At 40.1% G+C, this 17,962-nt stretch overlaps 1 protein-coding gene across 2 annotated transcripts in view; it reads right to left on the bottom strand.

The window, feature by feature from the left end:
* HYCC1 (hyccin PI4KA lipid kinase complex subunit 1) overlaps positions 1 to 14,033 on the bottom strand; it is a 90,219-nt gene extending 76,186 nt beyond the window's left edge. For both annotated transcript variants that reach the window (XM_006729407.3, XM_031023842.2), the window contains exon 1: positions 13,814 to 14,033. The gene's annotated coding sequence lies outside the window, so the exon portion shown is untranslated. The remainder of the gene's footprint in view (positions 1 to 13,813) is intronic.
* Positions 14,034 to 17,962: the final 3,929 nt, after the last annotated feature.

Below are 17,962 nucleotides of genomic sequence, written 5' to 3'. Positions count from 1 at the left end.
AGTCTGATAATCATTTCCTTTATTAATACTGAATTTTGCTTCATAAAAATTTTCTCCAATGTTTCCCTCTAGAGTTATTACAGTTTTATTTTTTATGTGATAAGTCATTAATACTTCTGGATTTTTTATATATATACACACCCAATGTGAATCTAACCTATTCTCCCCAAATGAATAACCAGTTATGTCAACACCATTTATTCAATCATTTCCCACAGGTAAGAATTGATACATTTAATATAAATTAAATTGTCACATACTTGGGTCTGTTTCTGGACTCTATTTCAATGATCTTTTTGTTTATTCCTGCATCTCTACCACACTATTTTAATTACTATAATTTAAGTGATTTTATTGGTTAGAAACTGATTAAGTGCATATTATAGTAAAATCTTAAACAAGATAAAGTTTATTTCCTTCTCATTAAAAATGAGTGGGAAGAGGCTGGCAACCAGGGCTGATATGGTGGCACAGCTGTCAGTTTTGTTCTACTATCCTAGCAAAATTGCTTCCATCCTCAAGGCTACTTCACATTTCAAGATGGCAACCATAGCTATCCTGCTCACATTCCAGGAAAAAGGTTAAGGAGGGAAGAGGATGTCCTCCTCCTTTCTTTTAAGGAGACTTCCTTCCCTGAGCCCCTTTCAACTTACGCATATAGCAATGCTCGCTTTGGCAGCACATATACACATATAGCTCATTGGCCAGAATTTACTACTGATGGACACACACAGCATTATGGGATGCTAAGCAAAATCATCTTTAGCAGGGTGACACACAGTTCACTAGTTAATTTAGTTTTCCCTGTTCTCAGAACTCTGATAACTGCTTCCAAATGATGAAAGAGCAAGTGTTCTACTTTTGTATATGTTCAAAATTTTTCTCTTTCAGCAAAGTATCTCAAAACACTATAAAGGAGTTGACTAAACACAGCACTATTTAATATATAGTCCAATTTTTAAAAAAGGCAAAAAATGCATATCTATCTAGCTTATGGCTAAAGCATGTGGTGAAAAATGCTGAAAATAACTGAGGCAACTCAGTATAATTGGTTGATGATCAGAGGGTATGGCAACTTTCAAAGCAATAGGCATGAGCCAAAAGATACACTGCTCTGAGCCTGTTGATTATAACACAGGCAAAGTAATGTTGCTAAGATTATGTACAAGCAATTAGTTCAAATCAACATTGTATTAAAAAGTATTTTATTCAGGGCGCCTGGGTGGCTCAGTTGGTTGAGCGGCTGCCTTCGGCTCAGGTCATGATCCTGGAGTCCCGGGATCGAGTCCCACATCGGGCTCCCGGCTCAGCGGGGAGCCTGCTTCTCCCTCTGACCCTCCCCCCTCTCATGTGCTCTCTCTCTCTCTCATTCTCTCTGTCTCAAATAAATAAATAAAATCTTAAAAAAAAAAAAAAGTATTTTATTCAGTCTTCTTCTTCCAGTTTCTACTTTGAAAAAGCAACCAGGTCTATTGGCAGAGGCCCTTGAACACTTAAGAACACAAATTCCCCATAAACACTTTCTCCTTGCCAAACCAAACAAATTCAATTGAACTAAAGAATCAGCCAGCTGTTTGCCATTGCCTGTACTGTGGGGGGCAATGAAAAGAGACGAATAGTTATTACTTTCTCCATTGAGCCATCCAAATTTCTCTCTCCCATGTCTTGCCTGGGGGAAGTGTATAAAAGTTTTAAGGTTTTGGCACTGAGCACTGCAAACTGTTCCTTGGGGATATGTACATTAAGGCTATTTGGGATTTTGCTACATCCAAGCAGAAAAGTCACCCATATTAGTTTGCTAGGGTTGCTGTAACAACGTACCAGACAGTGGCCTAAACAAAAGAAATTTATTTTCTCACATTTTCTGGAGGCTAGAAGTCCAAGCTCAAGGTGTCAGCAGAGTTGATTCCTACTGAGAGTCATAAGGAAAGGATCTGTTCCAGGCCTTCCTCCCTGGCTTGTAGTCATATTCTCCCTGTGTTTTCATATCATCTTCAGTCTGTGCAAGTCCTGTCCCAATTTCCTCTTATAAGGACACCAGTAATATTGGATTGGGGCCCACCCTGATTACCTCATTTTACCTTAATTCCCTCTATAAAGACCCCATCTCCAATTATGGTTACATTCTGAGGTCCTGGGTATTAGGGCTTCAACGCATAAAAAAGGGGGCAGGAGACATGATTCAGCCCATGATGCAGTTTATTCAGCTGCTATAAACTAGGGTTGTAGCAAGTAATCTCACTCTCTTTTCTTGTACTAGAGGTGTTTAAATATCATCCATTTATTCATAAACTACTGAATGTCTACTATGTCCCAGATGCTAGGTTTACAAAACTGAATTATGACATAGTCCCTGACTTGAGGGATTCATGGTCCACTAGGGGAGACAAGTTAAACCTAAAACATAGCAAGAGTGAGTGTCCTTTAATTCCTTTTGAAATAAAGCAAGGCAAATCAGGGTATACGCAAATAAAATAAAAACAAATGTTATGAGGAAACGGGAAGGAATGTAAAAGAAAGCCCAATGTAAATTTTATCTTGCAATCATTTTGCTATCATTTGCCCCTTTTTCCTCTCTCTTTCCCCAAAATTATAGCATACAGAAATACACTTTCCAAAGCATAGCTCTACTTTAATTTCTTTAAAGCTTTTTGAATTCTAAATGGCAGTTTTCCCTGCTCTGATGTTGGGAACAAAGGAAGAGAGAAATGTTAAGAGAACCAAATTCCAGTTGACTTGTGGGTTGAGTTGATGTCTTAGAGTGAGTCACTGCCCTTTCGTAAACTGGAATGAAACTCTCAACCATTAATAAAGTCTGCCAAAAGAGGCTCAGATGTTCAATTCAAAAATGATGGGGGCAAAGGGAGGGTGCAAAGAGAAAATGCAAGTAAGCACAGTTAATGACGGTAATGTGTACTAGCACAGCCATAATAATAAAAGCAACAGATCTTGACTGTACTACAAAATTCTGCTTGATTCTTCTCAGTCAGAAACTCAGTAGATCTTATTAAAATAGTTGTTTATCTTGGTTTAAAAATTATAGGGAGCAAAGCAGCAATAAATAGTTCAGTATGATCATGCTGATTCATATTAACTGGGTTAACAGTCACTTCGTTTTAGCAGAAGCTGAATTATACATTTTTAAAAAATAAAGTTTTCAATAATATTAAGTTTTATATGAGTATAACGAAATATAACTTAGATGTTGCTTTGCCACTGAATATGAAACTAAAAGTAGTACAACAAAAATTTCTATCTTGGTTCCTCCCCAAATACTTGAAAGTCCTGTAAGAATGTTTAGAATCCCTAAAGTAGTTTAAGCATTTCTTTTACAATTATGCATTGTTTTTGAAGAAAGGATTTATAACAGAAAACTAAACACCTATTTGGACCCTTTCACCAATAACCAATTCCTGACTGATGGACTCCAAGTGCCATAAATCACATTATATAACTGAACTCTGGAGCTTTATAATCTGTTGACATGAAAAGTATCTGCCCTGATTACTTCAGGGACCAGCTCAACACCATTTCCTTCCTGAGGTGCTACCTAAAACACACCTATGAAGCATATCTGAAGTTCTGATAGTGAAAAGAGTAAGTTTTACCCTTACCTTTCTTGGCCTGTTGAACTTCCTTTCCCCTCAACCTATCATCATATGGATTAAAAAAAAAGCCCTTCATCTTCCCAAAAAAAGGGACTTGTTAAAAATTAAATGTTATACATATGGTAGAGAAGCTTATTGAAAGGAATCCTTTCAGGGCGCCAGAGTGGCTCAGTTGGTTAAGTGTCTGCCTTTGGCTCAGATCATAATCCTAGGGTCCTGGGTTGGAGCCCCATGCTTCTCCCTTTGCCTTTGCCCCTCTCCCCTACTTGTGCTCTCACATGCTCTCTCTCTCAAATAGATAAATAAAATCTTTTTAAAAGGGGGAGGGGGATGCCTGGGTAGCTCAGTTGGTTAAGTGTCTGCCTTCAGCTCAGGTCATGATCCCAGGATCCTGGGATCGAGCCCTGCATGCGGCTCCTTGCTCAGTGGGGAGCCTGCTTCTTCCTCTCCCTCTGCCACTCTCCCCTGCTTGTGCTCTCTCTCTCTTTCTCTCTCTCTGTCTCTCTGTCAAATAAATAAATAAAATTTTTTTTAAGAAAAGGAATCCTTTTATAAAACATTTTAAATACAAAATGCAGTTAACACAAATTACAGCGAGCCTAGCTAAAATTTATCCTCCACTCCTTCCTATTCAGAGAGTAATCATACCTTATGGTCCTTTTCCACCCTTCCCCTCTAATGCTTTAACACAGCTCAATAAATAGAAAAAGCAACATGGCACAACAAAGAGTCCAAAAAACTCGTGCTCACTTTCCAGCAAAATACTTAAACTTGCCAATCTCAATGTCACCACTGTGAAAAGGACTGATAACGTCTACATCACAGGAAAGTTTTAGGGATAAAAATAATACAAATAAAGCACTGGCATACCATAGATGCTCAATAATAATAGCTCTAATTATTACTAACAAAATATTTATAAATTGGACAGTTGAGAATGCATTTCAGAAGCTTATGGTTCCTAAAAGGGGAGACTGCAGGGCTGGACAGGAGGGAGACTTCATTAGATTCTAATGCTTTCCAGCTACTTCCATCCTTATTTATTCTTCACCGATTAACTTTCTGATTTAGTAGCCTAATCTACTGCCACTGCCTCCAATTATTTCACCACCAATTTATTCCTTAACCCCCTTTACAGTATGTATTTGGTTCTCATAATATACTTTCCATCACCTTAGAAATGACAAAGCTATTGGGGTTTTTTTTTTCTCAATATTCTTTCTCTTTAACCTTGCCACAAATATCTTCCTTTCCAAAACTCTAAGACTTCACTGTCCTCAATATTCTGGTTCTATCACCCACATAACCATTCTGACTTTCTGTACTTCTTGAACAGTCCATTTGATATGCACATTTCTACCTTCCCTACTTAGACACTTCTCTCTCCAACCCAGTTCTAAATACTTCTACCTTCCCTTCCATTCCCTTATCAGGACCCACTTGAAGATTCATAATTTCCCAAAATGGTCTCTCCCTCTTCTACACTACTAAGTACTGCTTGGGGGGCTATGTTGCCACTCCATCCACCACAGTAATATCTACGGATTAACGAATCAGCAGGAACATTGAACTTTTAGTTCAAAAGGGAATATATATACCTGGAAAGTTTAAAGAGGTCAGACTGGCAACTTTTTATACCCCCATGGGCAGAGGTGGGGAGTACAGGATGTGTACGTTGATTAGAATCAATACCCTAACTAAATTAATTCTTTACATTTGAAAGGGAAAAAAACCCAGGCAAGCTCAAAAAGATTAAAATAGAGTTCATAAGGGGCACCTGGGTGGCTCAGTCAGTTAAGCATCTGCCTTCGGCTCAGGTCATGATCCCAGGGTCCTGTTTCAAGCCCCATGTCGGGCTCCCTGCTCAGCAGGGAGTCTGCTTGTCCCTCTCCCTCTGCCCTTCCCCATGGTTCATGCTCTTGCTCTCTCTCTCAAAATTTTTTTTAAAAATCTTTTTAAAAAAATACAGTTCATAATTGCTTGCCCAATTTAAGCACTTTTAAGGCTTACATTATTCTCTCAAATTTCCAAGCCTAAACATCATTCTATAAAAGAGTAAATGTAAATTTTCCAATAGCTGAAGCCTCAAATAATTTTCATAGTTACAGTTTAAGAACTCATATACAATGTTTTCATTAAGTCAAGTACAAATAACTGAACGAATCCTTATGCATTTATAGGAGAAAGCAACTAATGTTCATCAGTTAATCAAAAGACTCTTTGTTCAGGAAAACAAACACCAAACAAATACCACTTAACATTTACTACTAAAAGGTTATCCTGATGCAAGCCTCAATAATGACAAATATTTAAACGAAAATGGAAAAGTACTATTTCCCCAACTTCTGGAAATTTTATCTGTGTTGCACTTAACATTCTTTACAAGGTATAAACAGGATTCAGGAATGCAAATTGACCTTGAATCCCCAATAAATTAAAATGTAAATTATATAAAGTACATTATACATTTATCATCCCATTCCCATTCTGGGATCTTCTACCATAACCATACTTGGATGTATTTGTTAAAATATGATATCACATAGAACAGACCAGTAGTAATTATGATAGGGTTACAAAAAACTGAAATTAATTGGGCAAAAAGGAAAACAATAAGACATTCAAATAAAATAATTAAATTTATTTCTCAGTAACTGAGAATAAGGAAAGAGTATGATTAAGGAAAAATTAGGGTACTGATTAAAAACATGAGCTATGGCATCAGAGAGGAATTCAGCTTGAACTCTCTACTACTAACTAGTTGCTGATCTTGAACAAGTATTTTAACCTCTTTGAGTCTCAGTTTCTTTATCTGTAGAGTAAGGATAATAATACTTATATCTCATAAAGTTGTACACAGATTAAATGAAATTAATTACGCAAAGTACTTAGAAAGTAGCACATATGAAAATCTCAATAAATTGTATTCAATCCAAAAGGCCTAGACATTTTTATAGCTAAACTATTTCAGGCCTTAAGGAAGAGATTAATTGTCAGAGCATATAAAAAGATGGAAAGCTTCTCTCTCTCTCTCTCACTCTCTCTCTCTTTTTAAAGATTTATTTATTTATTTGAGAGAGAGAGCATGCATGGGGGGAAGGGGGAGAGGGAGAGGGAGAGAATCTCTAGTAGACTCCCCACTGAGTGGGGAGCTGGATGTGGGGCTCGATCTCACCACCCTGAGATCATGACCTGAGCTGAAATCAAGAATCAGAAGCTTAACTGATTGGGCCACCCAGGTGCCCCTCTCCCTTTTTTTATTTTGCAAAGCTAGTACATTCAGAAACTTAAAACCTGAAAAAGAGAATATAAGAGGAATACTAAAGACAATCTGACATAGCAATCAAATCTTGCACTACTTTAAAGACGTATGCTATTACCAAGTTGCCTTTACTCCAAAGACAGCAATTGTTTGGTGAAATCTACTAGGAAGTCCTCTACCATAATTCATCAACCAATACGTAAAAGAAGAAAAACCATATGATCACCTCAACGTACATCACGAGGGTATGTGATCAAATTCAGTATCTTCTTCCAATTAAATCTCAATTCCAAAAAGGAATTAAGGAAGACTATTTTTTTAACATGCTAAAAAATAAAAAGTTGTCGGAAAGAATACATAACTGTGAAACACTAAAGGAATTCTCACTCAAATGAGAAACAAGCCAAAGATGCTCACTATTCACTAATATAATTTAACATTACTCTAGAAATTTAATGTAAAACAAGAAATAAGGATTAAATATTGGCAAGACAAAATTATCATCATTTACAAATGCTATAACTGCTGTATTACAAAATCCAATAAAAACCTAAGTATTAAGAGGCACCTGGGTGACTCAGTCAGTTGAGCATCCAACTCTTGACTTCGGCTCAGGTCATGATCTCAAGGTCCTGGAATGGAGCCCCACATCTGGCTCCCTGCTCAGCAGGGAGTTTGCCTGAGATTCTCTCTCCCTTCTTCTGTTCCTCATCCCCACACTGATGTGTACTCTCTCTCTCTCAAATAAATAAATTTAAACAATCTTAAAAAAAACTATAGAATTAAGAATTTCATAATGACCAGTTAGAAAACAGTATACCTAAATCACCAACTTTTCTGTGTTCCATTGGGAAGATGCAATCCTCTTTAAAATACAATGAAAAGAGATTCCATTGGCAATAGCAATTTTTAAAATATCAAAAACTTACTTTAAAAATAGGCAGAACCACATGAAGAAAACTATAAAACACTGAGTCATTTAAAAATGACTTGGGGGCACCTGGCTGGCTCAGTCAGTAGAGCGTGTGACTTTTGGTCTCAGAACTGTGAGTTCAAGCCCAATGTTGGGGTAGAGTTCATTTAATAAAAAAATAAGAAAATAATTTTTATAAAATGACTTGAAATGATGAAAATATTGTAAAGATATCACACCTATCTCAAAAAAATCAATTTGAAATTCCACTGGGGATTTTTTGAGATCTTAATAAATTGAATTAAAGGTAATCTGAAAAAAGAAATATATGAGAAATGCTAAAAATGTTTTGAGAAAAATAAGAAGAATTCACACAACCATATAGTAAGATACATTAAAAAGTTACAATAAACAAAGACTGTCTGAAATTACTGGTGCAAAAAATAAACAGCCCCATGAAGCAGAATAGAAAGCCTAGGAAAAAACTCATATATATGTATATATCTATATATATCACTAATCCTAGGAAAACAATCACATATATATATATATGCATATATATATGTCACTAATAATCCATGAAATTTAAAAATATAGAAGATACAACTTTTCATGTCAAATGGCAGTTTTTTAATTCACAGTGCTGAAAATGGAGAAACTGCCAGCATTCTCAAGCATAACCCAAAAAATGAATATTAAGCCTTTCTGGAAAGCAATCTATTACTATTTATTAAAAATAATTAAAATATGCATATCTTTTGATGTCAGAATTTATCATAAGGAAATAAAGATATGGGCAATGATTAATCTATCAAGCTAACTGCTATACTATTCATTCAGAATTACTGGAAAGAGCTTAAATCTTCAACAATGGAAATAAATGATAGTAAATCCATATTCTAGAATATTAACCATAGATTTAAAATGATGTTTTGCCATAAAATAATATTTTATTGACTCAGATAAGCATTCATTCAATTAAGTGAAAATAAGCTAGTAACAAAACAGCATGTACAAAAAACAAAAACATAGTACATACAGTATGGTTTCTTTTTGTTAAAAAAAGTAAATACCCATTAAAAAGAACTTATAAAGATATTCACTAATGTATTAATAATTATCTCTGGGTGGAGGCATCAGAAATGTTATTTATCATTTATGCATTCCTAAATTTTCCAAATTTCCTACAGTTATTATATCCTAATTAATAATTAGGAAAATACAGGATGTTTACAAAATTGCTGTCACTATAGTAACAATAGTATCTAAAATCATGCTAACATTGATTTTAGGCTGCACCAAAATTAGGGATGCCTACTGTCTAGGTCAGATCATACTTTGATACTCTAATCACAATGAAAGAAATTTTCAGAACTTTAGAAATCAGACAAAAGTTTTTGCTCCACGTTTATTTATGATCAAGTACAATGTCCAATAATATTTAGAATTAACCATTCTGCTTTCGGCCCCCTGTCAAAGGTAAGAATCAAAAGTTAAGAATAGCCCTGGACATCAGAACTGGTAGAGCTCAACTTTTAAATACATCCAAATACTGAGAAGAAAGAAAGAAGAGAAAAGAAAAGAAAAAGAAGGGGGGGAGGAGGGGAGGAAGGAAGGAAGGAAGGGAGGGAGGGAGGGAGGGAGGGAGGGAGGGAGGGAGGAGAATATAAATATTACCTTTCTCAGGATACAAAGTGTGGGCCTTTGACAACTTCTAATCACAACTCTTCTCAGTCTCATATGGAGACAGAGCAATGATTTTATCCTCCAATGTATTTAAAAAGCATATATCCAAAGGGCAAGCAAACAGGATTTCTTCTGAGCATAAAGATGATTTTCAAATGTTAAATATTCTCTTTCCTCAGTGCAGACATGCAGCCTAACTTCAACAGGACCAGAAAGACTCTGGCAGTACTTGGCTCTCAATAACAAACAATAGTCAAACTGTTAATTCCATCTGCTCCCTTCCAAAAAATGACAAAGCATTACATGGTGATGCCAGGGGTCCCAGCCTCCATTTAAGGAGTTTTCCAGAGTGGCATCTATTTCCACATATTAAGATGCTCTCTAATTTTTTTTGAGTACTTCAAACTTGATACTACATGATGACAATGTGGATGCTGATAACAAAGAAATGTGCTATCTTTAACATCATATTCTTTGTTGTTTCCAAATTGTCTTCCTTTGTTATTTGTCAAAGCTCTGAATGTCATCCATTTCCATCTCCTCAGGGACTCAGTTCCAGTAAATATCTCATCTTTCCTAAATCTCTTACTTCTCACTTTCTTTATGCATGTAAAGAAACAAACATAGCATTTCTTCAACCTATATCCCTCTTCAGTGGTTTTCAACCTTGCCTGCACATTGGAATTACCCAGGGGACTTTAATATATATACCTGTGCAACTAATCTATAGTAACAAAAAGTAATCAGTGGTTTCCTGAGGATGAGAGGGAGAAATTACAAAGGGACATAAGGAAACTTTTGGAGATGATGGATATGTTCGTTATTTTGATTGCAGTGATAGTTTTACAAATGAAAACCTATGTCAAACATTAAATTGCACACTTTAAATACATGTAGTTTATTACATGCCCATTATATTACAACAAAGCTGTTGAAATAAATATAATGCCTAGGTTCCACCTCAACCCCAAATTGGGATGGGCTTTCCCCTGGAGATCAAGATTCTTAAATGCTCCCCAGATAATTGTAAATGTACTGCTAGGAATGAGAACCACTGCTCTATAGCTATCATTCTCTTCCTTCTTCAGTTTTCTTGAAATGCCTCACTCAAGTATGTCTACTTTATCATCACCCATTCTTTCTCAGTCTTCCAACAACTGCCCTCTGAACCTCTACTCAGTTAAAACTGTACTTGTGGGGCGCCAGGGTGGCTCAGTCGTTAAGCGTCTGCCTTCAGCTCAGGTCATGATCCCAGGATCCTGGGATCAAGTCCCTCATCGGGCTCCCTGCTCCGCAGGGAAGCCTGCTTCTCCCTCTCCCACTCCCCCTGCTTGTGTTCCCTCTCTCGCTGTGTCTCTCTCTGTCAAATAAATAAAATCTTTAAAAAAAAAAAAACTGTACTTGTTAAAGTCACCTATGGAATCCTGACCAATTCCCTTGTCCCTAGAGTCCTCTCCTTACTTGACACCTCTTACAGCATCAAAATTGTTCAACCATTCCATCTCTGTTTGAAATTCTCTCCTTCCTTAGCATCTTTCTTAATGTTCCTCCTACCTTTCTAACTACTACTCTTCTCTTTCACACTATTCTTCTACCCATTTCTGCTTTTTATCACTCTGTTCTCCAGCTTTGATCATACTAAAAGCGTTCCCTGAATCATTTCAATATAACCAAATCAGTACGACCAATTGTATTGTATTCAGTATAACCAAATCAATACAGCTTCAATTCAACCCCCAATCTGCCCTGTAATCCTGATTTCCTTTACAAGTTCCATGCCCGTGGATCCAAACATCTAATTGACATCTTCACCTGAATGCTCCACAGCTTCTTCAAATTCAAAAAACCCCAAAGAGAACTTATCATCTTCCCTCCATCTTCCCTCACTTCCAATTACTAGAACCAAGTAAAATCCTCAGGGTCCTGATTCCTCCTCCTTTCTTCCCAAAGGTGACAAGACCTATCAGATTCTACCTCACTCTGCCAGGGTGAGAGTCTCAAACAAAAATTCATTAAATGGCTTCTTACTCATCACCTTCAATCCAATCCCTGTAGCCAAGGAAATCATGCCCTGGTCTGGAGCTCTACCACCCTCACTATTCTCATCTTCCACCATTTCCTTATCTAACCCCTGCATTCAAGTCATGTTAATGTCAATGTTATTATTGACTTTGTCATTGACAATGACTTCTCTAAACTGCCATAGTTTCTCATGCCTCCTTGCCTTCTCACTTATTCTCCTCTTGGAAAGTTACTAACCTCCTGCACTTGGCTAAATTATATTTCAAAACTGTACTGTGTGCTCCTGACTCTACCTCATCCAAACTGATTTAGCCATCTCCTACTCTGCAGCTCCCTTACTCCACTAGGCATATCTCTATTCACATTTATTACATGGTATTATAACACTTACTTGATCTGTCTTGTACATCAGAGAGTAAATTTCTTGATGACAAGAACTATGACACTCATTTCTGCCTTAGAACCTATTCAGCCTGGGACAGTGCAAAATAAATACATGCTTGACATAATTTCAATTATTTACAAAATATAAACTTGATACCCCCAAATGGTACTGATACTAACATTTTTCAAAGATTTTAAATATTCATTACAAAATAAATATCACACAACAGGATCCTGAATAAAACAGAGGTGACTGTATGTTTGAACTCTGTCAAAACAACACCACTCTAAGAAATGCAACCAAGGTCAGATTTCATAAAATAGAAACACAACAAAGAAAGCATAGCAGGAATAACATACTGACCTAACCAACACCTTATCTGGGTGTCTATATCCAAGTACTGTTAATGTTGATAATTAAGAGGTTTTATAATCCCTCTATGATAATAATAGTAAATCTAAAAAGAATAAAATAAGCCAAATCCAGAATTTTTTAATCTAAATATATGATAGTTTTCCCTTTAGCCACTTTATGTAAATGAATTATTTGAATAAATGACTTTAAAGCTACTATTGGCCAAGCAGATCCTAAATTTTTTTCTTTCTTGCCTTTCCCTGCACTTCAAAAAAAAAAAAAAAATGGTGTTTGGGACCAATATTCATCTTGTAAACCTTAAAATGTATTAACCCAAAGAAAAGATGCTTAGAAATCGGAGGGAGGGCCAGCCAGTCTGGATGTTAGGAAAATGTTCTTATGGAAAACAACCCTCCTGGGTCTATCACATTGACTCAAGGTTACGCCGATCCTTATGGCTCTATGCAGATAAGATTTTAAAAGCTGAAAATCTCAAACTGTCAAGTGTTACATGAACCAAAGAGGTGGCATATCGGCTCCCAAAACTACTGTGTGACCCAAAGGACAAATAATTTGCAAAAGGACAGCTTGGTCCTACTGCCTATCGTACGGTCTCTGAAATTAGTAGCTAGCTGCCTGTGGAACAAACTCCCCCTACCTGGAGAGCGCAGACGCTGCCGGGCGTGTGATAGTGTATTTATCAGAGACCCGATCCTGTGCAGTATGAAACCACTAGGGCAAAATTAAAATCTTTCAGGAATGCCTAAACTCGGGGGTACAGAGCACAATTGTGCACGCTGACGGGCGGATACGCAGTTTTGCTGAAGCGTGCAAACTTGGGGTCTTTTAATGCAACCATTTTCAGACAAAACCCCGACGATTCCCGAGTACGTTAAAAATCAGCCTCGGGAGAGGAATAACTCATAGAAGGGAGCAAGTGCTGAAGAGCGGATCTCCAGTGTAATAACCAAGGAAGGAATCGTAGCCGCTTTCTGAATCTCACCGCCCTATGAGAGACACCAAAGACCCAGGCGAACGCTGCTTTTAAAAATGAGGGGGGAAGGGGGTCGACGGTGACTATTTTGGTCACTAGACTAGACGGATAGCGGTAACCTCCCTGGAGTGGGAGAGGCCAGGCCGGAGCATGAGCTGCGGCGGGATGGCGGTGGGGGGCCCCCGCAGAGGGGCTGCGTGTCCGGCCGAGGCGGCTGCACCCTGGGCACGCCCGGAGTCTGGACTGCCCCTTGCTGGGAAAGAGAAAGACCCGAGTCCAGGCGCACAAAGCTGCCGCCGCCCAGGCAGCAAACGGGCTGCGCCCAACTTCGGGGCGAGCAGCCGCCGGCCGCAGCCCACTCACCAACCCGGCTGCTCCGGCCCCTCGGACGCCCCTAGCGCCCAGCGCCTTCTCGCGCCCACCCGCGGCGCCTCGCGAGGGAGCCGTTACCCCCAACGAAGGCGCCGCCCCGGGGACAAAGTCCTGGTCCCCTCCCCGCCGCCGCCTCGCCCCGGCTCCTCCCTGACAAAAAAGTTATCGGTCGCCGGCCACCCTGGGGGCCCGGCGTGGGTCGCTCGGTCGGACTCACCAGAGCGGCTCCCCGAGCTCCACCTCCAGAACCTCGACTTGTCTGACTCGCAGCGACAGCGACAGCGGCTGATCTGCTTTCTCCCGAGTAGCAGCACCACCTGCCCCCCTTCTTCCTAACAGAACGGGTCCCAGCGAGCCATCTTCCCCCTCTGCTCACTGACTGACAACCCAGCCCCGAGAGCCGCCACTGCCGCCAGCCACTCTGACAGGCACGGCTAGGGACCCGTCCCCAGGCAGCCAACCACCACCGCCCCACTCCGGTTCGGCCTATCGCCGTGCCCTGGGGCGGGACCAGAACAACTTCTTCACCAATAAGAATCTTCCTCTGCTAGGCCTGGGGCGGAGCCAAGAGGTGGGCGGGAGGGCGACTTGGATGGGCGTGGTCTGAGCCCTGGGCGTGGTCGGGGCGCCAAAGAGAAAATGATTGACCGTAGGATTTGCGGCAGGGCTAGTGAAGAGTGATCTGTTAGCGTCTCTCAGATCCGGAGCCAATAGGATTTACAGCCGTCTCAGAAGACAATAAGCCTTTCGGAGTGATATTAACCATAATCACGGAAGATAAACTAACATTTTAATTTCTTGGTCAGGAGGATTTACTTCCCAGTAATTCGAGTCACAAGAATTTATTAAAATCTTAATAAATACCAGGAGGGGAAAAAATGTACATTTTTGCAAAATGGTCATAGAAACTCTTCCCACCTTACTATACATTGCTTTTGGCCTTGGCCTGGAAAAAGTCAAGCACAACTCCCCAACTTTCGTTCCATGGGCTGTTTTTATTTTCTCTATAGTCCCTCCCTACTCTTCGCCCAAACACATGCTAAATATTTTGTGTCGCTACCGGAACCTGAGCACATCTGAACCAGCTCCTACATATATGGTCCCTCTGTTTTTGACCTTGTCAACTCCTCCTATCACATCCGTCTCAAGTGCAGTCAGAATTAATTAGAAGAGAAATGGACTTCACCCTGGAAGACAGGAAGTCATTCTGGGTTTATCCAGAAGGGGGAAGGACTTTAAAGCAAGCACCAAATGATCTTTTTAAACATGCCAAATACATGAACAACAAGCACATACATAAGAAAATACTTGATATCAAACAGGCTTCAAGCAAACAATTTCAGGTAACCATTAGAGCAGTCAGCATCTCCTTTCCAAGAGCATAGCCAAATTTATCAGCAAATAATAACAAAATACAGTGATAGGGCAATAGAGCTAGGTTCAATGAGCAAGGGAAACACAAAGGAAGAAATTATTGTGTTTAGGAAGGTCAAGGAATTTCACAAGAAAAGTAATGTTTGAGTTGGATCTTAAAAGGTAAATAGGAGTTTGCCAGAAAACAAAGTCAAAGGGCATTTCAGTAAAAAGGAACAGCATGTTCAAAGGCATCGAGTTATAAAAGGGCACTGAGGGGTTGGGGAACATTGAGAAAGTGGGTGGGACTGAAGGTAAGTAGCAGCCAAAAATTAAGGTAGAGCACAAGGTTGAGATGAGATTGTAAAAGGCCTCATGAGCTACACTAAGGGATTTAGAAGAACACTGTTCAACAGAGCTTTCTGCAATGATGGAAAAGTTCTGTCTTTGTGTTGTCCGATATGATAGCCACTAGCCACTTACAACATGACATAGCTGAGGAAATTTTTTTTTTTTTAAAGAAAGGCAGACTGCCACCTGCAGGGCCTCATTTGGATGTGTCTGGAATCGTAGAAGCTTGACTACCCTACCTTCTCTTATAAATGGACCTTGAGAGCTTGTTTGTAGGTCCTAGCAGGGGAGCGCAGCTACTGGAAGAATGATCTTCCTCTATCAGGGCAAGCTGTCCTCTTCAACCTATGTTCCGCTTTGGGAGGGGAACACATGGAACCGTGAGGGAGGAAGGGGACACCGACCCAGCCAGACAGATCAGCCAAACCAACCCTAGCAATCAATGGGATGACAGATGTCACAGCCAGATTGTTCTGACATCAGAAACTCACTTTTTTTTTTTTTTTTTTTGACAAAGAGAGACACAGTGAGAGAGGGAACACAAGCAGGGGGAGTGTGAGAGGGAGAAGCAGGTCTCCCGCCGAGCAGGGAGCCCGATGCGGGGCTCGATCCCAGGACCCTGGGATCACGACCTGAGCCGAAGGCAGACGCTTAACGCCTGAGCCACCCAGGCGCCCCCAGAAACTCACTTTTTTATCTGGATATGAATCACTGCCATATTGGACATCTCAGCTTTAGACCCTATTCTGCAGGCAATGAGGGACCAACAGAAGCTTTTAATCTGTGGACAACTCAATCAGCTCTCTTCCAAAGGGTGAGAATCCTAAAGACAGCGTATAGAGTGTCTGTTCTCTTTGAGGGGAATCTTGACAGATCAGACCAGGGTGCTGGCAGAATAAGTTAGGTCAGCTGGGCCAGAGCCTGGCCAGGGGAAGTGTTTGCCCAAAGGAATTAGGGACAGAAAGATCCAGAAAGTATGTTATACTCTGACATTTTAGAGAACACAAGAGGTCAAAACCTGAGAAACTGAATTTTGCCATCAAGTCCTGGCAAAATAGGGAGTAGAAGAATGAGGGGACAGAGGGGAAAAGGAAGCCAATGGGTGATCTAGAGTAAAAAATAGGAAGCGAGCAAGAACGATCAGAGTACAAGCATACAGTTAGTTTTATTGGCCCTCGGCCATGTGAGTTACTGATGCGTTGGCCTGATTTAAAGAGCCAAAGAGTCTGCTGTCAGAAAGGCACAGTAGGACCAGGGCAAGACTCCAGGAGAAACGAAGGCCTGAACCACACCTGTGGAAGTGAGGATGGGAGGGGAAATATCAACTGACTTCCTCCACTGTGCAAGACGTTCAGCTTGTCAAAGATACAAAGTAGTGCTAGAAGCCTAAGCTAGAAGAGTAAGTAGCTGGATAACAAACATAAAAAGTGAGATGGGTGGCTCAGTCGTTAAGCGTCTGCCTTCAGCTCAGGTCATGATCCCAGAGTCCTGGGATGGAGCCCCACATCGGGCTCCCTGCTTGGTGGGAAGCCTGCTTCTCCCTCTAGGGGCGCCTGGGTGGCTCAGTCGGTAAGCGTCTGCCTTCGGCTCAGGTCATGATCCCAGGATCCTGGGATCGAGCCCCGCCCGCATCGGGCTCCCTGCTCAGCCGGAAGCCTGCTTCTCCCTCTCCCAATCCCCCTGCTTGTGTTCCCTCTCTCGCTGTCTCTCTCTCTGTCAAGTAAATAAATAAAATCTTTTAAAAAAAAAAAAAAGTGAGATTCATCTACTTAAAGTAGAAGAGAAGGCATATGGTGATTTTCTAGACAATAACTGCTTTGTGAGTTCAGAAGAGGGAGCAAGACCTCTCGTCAAAGGCAGTCAGGGAAGGCTTCATGGAAAAGGTAAAAACTGAGCTGAATCTTGAAAAATGGGCAGGAATTTGAATCAGAAAAAAATGTGTGAGAAAGAAACTCTTGGAATGCCTGAAAAAGGAATAGAAGAGGGGAAGCTCAAGTAATATTCATAGGGCATGGGAGGCTACTTGAGCGGTCCAGCGCTTAACAAGCTGGGGGGGGGGGGCGGGGGCGGGGGGTAATAGAAAATTTGCCTTAAAGGCAAATGCAAGTGTTCAGATTCTGTCTTCTTGCCTAGTGGCTTCCTGTCTGCCCCTTAGAATTACTTAGGATGCCTTTCAAAAATACCAATGCACAAACCACACCCACACCAAATAAATCAGAAAACTGGAGGGTGGGGCCTGGAAATAGGTTTATTTTAAAAGCCTTCCAAGTGTTCTAACATACAGCCAGAGTTGAGACTTAGGAGAATGACATCATAATATTTTACTAATGCTAAATCAGGACTGTGCATAGGATGGGCTGAGTAGAGAGAGAGACTGAAGGCTGCCTATGTATACTTACATATTTGTTTCCTTTCTGCAAGAAGACCAGCAATTTTTCGCCTGACTTCACTTCCCTTTTTCCGGTGGTGAGATGATATAGAAGACAATTTAAGTTAAGTCTGCCTTCTAAGTCAGAATAAAACCAAAACACAAATTTATGTTTGCAATCCACTCTCCTTTCCATCACAATTTGTGCATATAAAAATAATTTCCAACAATAACAGTCTGCAGTTAACCATTACACATAACCATTTATATTTTAACAGCAAAGTGCCAGGAAAA

Source organism: Leptonychotes weddellii, chromosome 12 (genome assembly GCF_054177405.1).
Source record: "Leptonychotes weddellii isolate Sample4059 chromosome 12, ASM5417740v2, whole genome shotgun sequence".
Taxonomy (NCBI): Eukaryota; Metazoa; Chordata; class Mammalia; order Carnivora; family Phocidae; genus Leptonychotes; species Leptonychotes weddellii.
This window is presented reverse-complemented; position numbering and strand designations above follow the sequence as displayed.